Source organism: Pinus tabuliformis, chromosome J (assembly GCF_031772625.1).
Source record: "Pinus tabuliformis cultivar Carrire ecotype Pingquan chromosome J, CPIR1, whole genome shotgun sequence".
NCBI lineage: Eukaryota > Viridiplantae > Streptophyta > Pinopsida > Pinales > Pinaceae > Pinus > Pinus tabuliformis.
The window spans coordinates 1333597115-1333603069 of NC_142295.1; the positions used below are offsets into that span (position 1 = coordinate 1333597115).

At 36.2% G+C, this 5955-nt stretch overlaps 1 pseudogene; it reads right to left on the minus strand.

The window, feature by feature from the left end:
• Positions 1–735: 735 nt before the first annotated feature.
• On the minus strand, positions 736–2541 carry LOC149232277 (prolycopene isomerase 1, chloroplastic-like; annotated as a pseudogene).
• Positions 2542–5955: the final 3414 nt, after the last annotated feature.

Sequence of the window (5955 nt, forward strand, 5' to 3'; positions counted from 1 at the left end):
TTCATCATGATATTTCATTGTATTCTACTTGAATTGGTGGTGGTGGTTGCCATACCAAGTATGTATATGTTCATCAATAACCTGAGAATAGACTACCAAGGATACACTCATGGTAACCCCATCAACATGTAAATTAGAGTTGTTTTCCCCAACAATTGTAATGCCTCTAGTTATCATTCTAGAGTAAATGTTATCTTAAATCTCAAGACAATATGTGTCCTTCTTCCCATGTGTGACAACAATCCTAACTGGTATGGAGTCCTTGTTAATTCTTCCATTTTCCCATTTATGGTTAATTTGGAAAATTGGAGTAGCATAACATAGTAAATCAAATCTCCCTCTTGAGAGACCTTTGTATTCTAGCTTTTCACACTCACGAATACACACAACAGTCAAAGATACACCAAATATAACATCCTTCAACTCACAATTTGCTAACTTTTCGTTGTAGTTAGGAAATATATTGCTTGTGAGGTGCCCAATGAAATTTGTTTCAACTTGGCCATTAAAAAGGGTACATTGACCAGCAAGGCCTTGGAGGAAATTAACATTAGATGGTACACCAGCAATCTAAAACTTTGACAGGTGGTCCTCCAATTTAACCCATGATGCTACTCAGTTTCCTTCCTAGGTTGATAGTTTAGTTATCATTGGATCATAAGGTACACTGACTGTATCCATTTATTTAATTCTTGTCTTAATTCTAACCTTGGTTGATATGGATGAAGGGAAGTATTAATTAAGAGATCTAGCTACTGGTAGGAAGCTTTTGGGAACATTCTCATCGTAAATGTGTGCCACAAATGTATGGCCTAATTGAGGAATTGGAGACTAATTCAATTTTCAAGTTCGATTTTCCACTCTACAAGATCTTCCTTATAATGGCCTATCACCATAGGCTTAAGATCACAACATGGCCTAATTAACTGAGTATGCTTGACAACTTATTCCAAGAAACTAGACTTGGTAATGCTTTCTTCTTTCAAGTAGTCATGTAGAAATGTATTTTATAGTAGCATAGATGTAACATTCTTGATAGATTTATCAAGCTCTTCATTGCTATGTTTTGTATGGATTCTAATGGCGCCTTCACCCAAGCACCATATATCAGCAATAGTTTTTAATAGGGATGTTTCTCCATTTCCACTTGGACCTATCATCAACAAACGATCTCCTCTAGGGACCACCAATGACAGGCCTTCAAATAGAGTCATAGTGGACTGTAGTGTTTGCATTGTCACTTGTTCAATTCTCATTTTTTTGATAAACAGTATCAGCCCCATTGCATTCTGAAGCAGCCCCATAACACTGTTTAATCTTTAAAAAATGATCTTTGGCCATTTTAGAGGCTGAAATTCGGCTGCACATGTCCAACCTTCTAACTGAGCCTTGCCATCACCTGCATGGAGCGCAGGATTACTATCAAGTCTCAGAGTTTCATTACTCTCATCATCACATGGTTGAATGTTGGAGTTGGGATGTTCTTCTATACCGTCATTTCTTTTATCTTCGATTGCAGTCTCATTATTCCCCAAGTCAGAAACTCCCATGCCAGGAATTACTTCTCCTGTGCGAATTGTAGGCCTATATGTACCTCCATTCTACTGAAGGAACTGTTGGTGTGTCAATGGTGTACCCACCAACTTCACCTCACATTCTTCTTGAGAAAAACCAGCTCCGAGTACACTTTCAACAACTCTCCTCATGACCTCAAAGCGCTTAGCCTTGAGCTTCTTGTATTCTGCACTTCTACAATCCAATCCATACCACACATCATATGGCTCTGTTCTAGAGGTGTATGTATGAAGTACATGCTTTCCCTTAGGTGCTAAATTTGGACTTACCATACTCGCTATTGAAATGAGCACAACGTTTGGCTGAGCATCCACCCTTGGCTTCCAGTGGTTTATAATAATGTGATATAGTTCTAGGTCCTTTAGGATATCCATTGCGTCAAAACCAAGATGGAGATGCTTGAAAGAGTCACATTGGGGTGATTTTTGCACTTTTTCCCAATGGGTATCTGGCAATGCAGTTGTAGATAGCGATGGTGTACTGAAGACAAACTTATTTGAAGTTATGGAAATCCCCCTTATCAACTTGACATCTGTCACCAACAACTCGACCACCTGTTTTATACCATTCTGCAAACATATATACAATTTCTTCTGCTAGTGTACCATCGGCTTTTAATCCTGAAGGCAGAAAACAAAGTAGATCCAAATAGCTACGTATAAATGGATCTTTTAAATCCAAGGAGTCATAAGAAACACATGGAAAAGACTCGCCCAAAGTATCCAAAACCTGAGAAAGAAGATTGGCGTGAGGTCCAGTGGATGGGAAGCCAGAAAATAGAGATGGCCCTGAGTCAAATTTATAGCCATTGATTGCACATGAATGTACTGCTCCTCCAGGTAAGTCATGACTTTCTGAAACCCAAACATCTTGCCCATATCTAGCCTTGAGGCTCGCAGCACAAGGTCCTCCAATTCCTCTTCCAAGTACCACAAAATCTGCCTTGGTCTTCCCTTCATCAAACATGCAATTCTGGCACCTTAGGTCGATTTCCCAGGCAGGGATATTCTCAGGTAGGTATGCATTGAGTCAATAAGCATATTTGATATAGTTTCTCTTTTCCCTAGTGATTCCGTGACAGACTTTGCAGCAAAGGTTGCCAATGACCTTTTGTCTAGCACTGGCCTCACTCCTTTCAGAAATGGATATGAGAAGGAATATTCCATAGAATTGGCAGGTACTGAATAGGAGCATAATGATTGCATCTCATCATCATTACAAACTTCTGGTGGCCTTATGCAGGATCCAGTGAACTGAACCATATTTTTATGTCGAAATTTACTTATATTGAACACTTCTTGAGTGGAGTCTTGTCCCCTGCAAATAGGAATGATACCATCAAGACGCTTCTGGCCATCTTCACAAGTTTTGTGTCCATATTTTGCTGAACCTTTGACATGGAAAGCACCTCCTATCATGACATCGCCAGACTTAGTGGCCAACTGACCCTTTTTGTGAGGCAAACTTCTCACGGCCTTGCCAACTAGGACTTCATTTAAAAAAGGTCCATATGTTTCTCCTAAGCCTGGTTTGGAAACCTCTGCACTTGCAACATAAATTGATACCTTTTTCCTACCACCATCTGAATTATCACTTACCCTTTGGCTCCCTTCAGATGTATTTCTCAAAGAATCCACTGTATCTGGTATCGTTTTTGCATTCCATTGGAGGCTAATTGTGGTGTCTCCCTCCTGCCACTAATTATTTTATTTAGAATAAGTGCATATTTTTTAATTTTGATTGTGCATATCATTTGATCCTTAATAGGGAATTCATTTCTGATTTAAAATTTTTGTATTGGCAGGTATATAGTATGTTGATATCTCTCGGGATTCAATACTCTGTGATGTTGATGAACAAAGTGCAAAGATCTTGAATGGATGTGGAGTTGCAGATCAAATATTGTACCTTGTCTATTGTTTTTTTTCTTTGCCTTGTTTCTAATCACTGTTGCTTATCACTGTGCATATATTTTATACATTTTCAAACAAATTTGGAAATAGTTTTCTTAATATAATTCATCCTTCTTTTGTTTCATGATTTCTCTAATAAGGTGCCTCTCTAGTTCACCCATTACTACTTTTTTGATACAGTAGTCAACTATGTCTTCACACAGAAAGGTGGAAAGGTAGTCAGGCTCACCAACAATATTTGTGCTTTACTAATATGAAATATCGATTAGAGAATAAAAGTGTGCAAAAGAAAAAGCAAAGTGGGCTTATGTTTTTGTTAGTTGTGTAGAACTAAGAGTTTGAATTGGTCCCAATATTTACTAACAAAGTATAATAAAGCTAGCTTGGAATTAGTCTTTGTACTTTTGCTTTAGACTGTGGTAATTCATTCAAGGATTTATGTCTATTAATTTGTTCTTGGTGGATCATAACTCGAGACATAAATGAATCTTTTTATTAGAGGTTATTGTCATTTTTTGACCAGAAAAGAAATTCCATGGAACTTACATGCCTAATTTTCAATAACTTTGATGAGTGATGTAAGAATTAAAGGGAAAGCATTTGTATTTAGGTTTTGAATGGAAATGTAGTGCCTTCTGTAGGGTGTAATTTGATGCATTCCTTAGTGATGGAATAAAAACACCATCTTATGATTTTCATAAAAGGAAATGGATTTAGTATGACATGGTTCCTTCCTAGTGCCAAAGGCTATCACTTTTTCTTACCTTTGCCCAATTTTCTCATATGCCTTCATAGGTTCAACATTGAGTTATTACTTTTTATAGTGGCATATTAACCAATAAATATTAGATTTGGAAACTCGCCTTACATATCATTGTTGTCACATATTGCCCCTTTATGTTAATGTTGTAAACTTAGCCACATTTTTAAAAAATGAATTTGTAGCCACTACATTATACTGAGGGATTTCATTTGCTTTGTTGCTTTATATTTTTTAAATTTCCTTATTGCTAAAGTTGGATGAAACTTTTGGGGATTAGTTTAGTTTGGACATGATACACAAAATATATGTCGGGTTTTAGTTATTGGCTTTTCATGCCCGTGGTCCTTTCATATGAATTTAATCCAAGATTGGAATTGTCACTAAATATATTAAAAATTTCAATAACAGGTTATTCTTTTACAACAATTATTAAAAAAATCCCTCCTTATGAGTGGTATGGTCATCCTTCTATGTGATTGAAATTTATAAGGCACTTGCAGTGCATATATCCATGGTTGCTTCTATTTATGCAGTTATCATAGTCTGGTATCCCCCATGGTAAAAACTAGAGAGTGGGGGAATGAAGATGATATCACCTTGCTAAGGAGGTATGGAGTCAAGCAATATGAATTATTTATATTAGTTGATTGATGATTTATTTAAACCTGAGTCGGTAATCTTTGAATTCGTAATGTTGATTTACTTGGTAGAGAATCTACTGAAAAATCTATGTTATGATAATAATAATTTCATTCTTCACTTAATACCTTGTTAGACTTAATACCTTAAGAATAGGCTAATACATTAATACATTCTTCATAATATATTAATAATAATGTATTAATATATTAGCCTATTCTTTACTGTCACTGCAAAGCGATTGTATCATAATCTCTACACATAGTGTCATTTGGGGCAAGTTATTTAGTCAATTGGAATTTTTTATTCAAATCACTCCATTCTTGCCACCTGCATGTGTATTTTGGAACTACCAATACTGAGAAATGGATGTTTTAACCTTTTCATTGATTTGAAGTCATTTCATTTATTTAATTTCCAAATAACCGAGACCTTTTTAAATTAATTTCTTCTACTGGGATTCAATATGTTAGTAGTTTTTCCCATCTTATTTCTTAGAGATGATGCAATTTTCATAAATTTGGTAAGGAAATGACATAGGACATTTTAGTAGAATGCTTTGTTTGAAACTAGGTTTACTGAAATACATTTAGTTAATAATATAACTGAATCCATCATAGAAATATCAACCCTCATCGCTATCTTATTGCTTGATGGGGTATTCATACCTGAGTACACACTTTTCCCTCATCTTTCAGAGGGAGAAGACCCTATAGACTGTGTCCTTTCTACAACCAGACTAGTATAGATTCACTTAATAAATACTAATGCTCGTCTACTACTCAGAAATAAGAACTTGCAGTAATGACAGGTTAGTTTAATCATTGTTCAGTTGGTTTGGTGGGAAAAACCCTGGGTCAACCTTTATACCATTACACCAAAGACGTAAAGTCTCGGTTGCTACAAATAAAATTATTAGCCAATTTCTCTAGGTTATTCGAGTTGACTGAGGGTGGATATTCTCCATCTCTGGAGTCACTCGTTGGATAAAAGGGTGAGGCCTCATGCTGCCCTAGATTAGTTTCCTTGCCATTTCCTTGTTGAGTGCTCAGAGTTGGAATACTC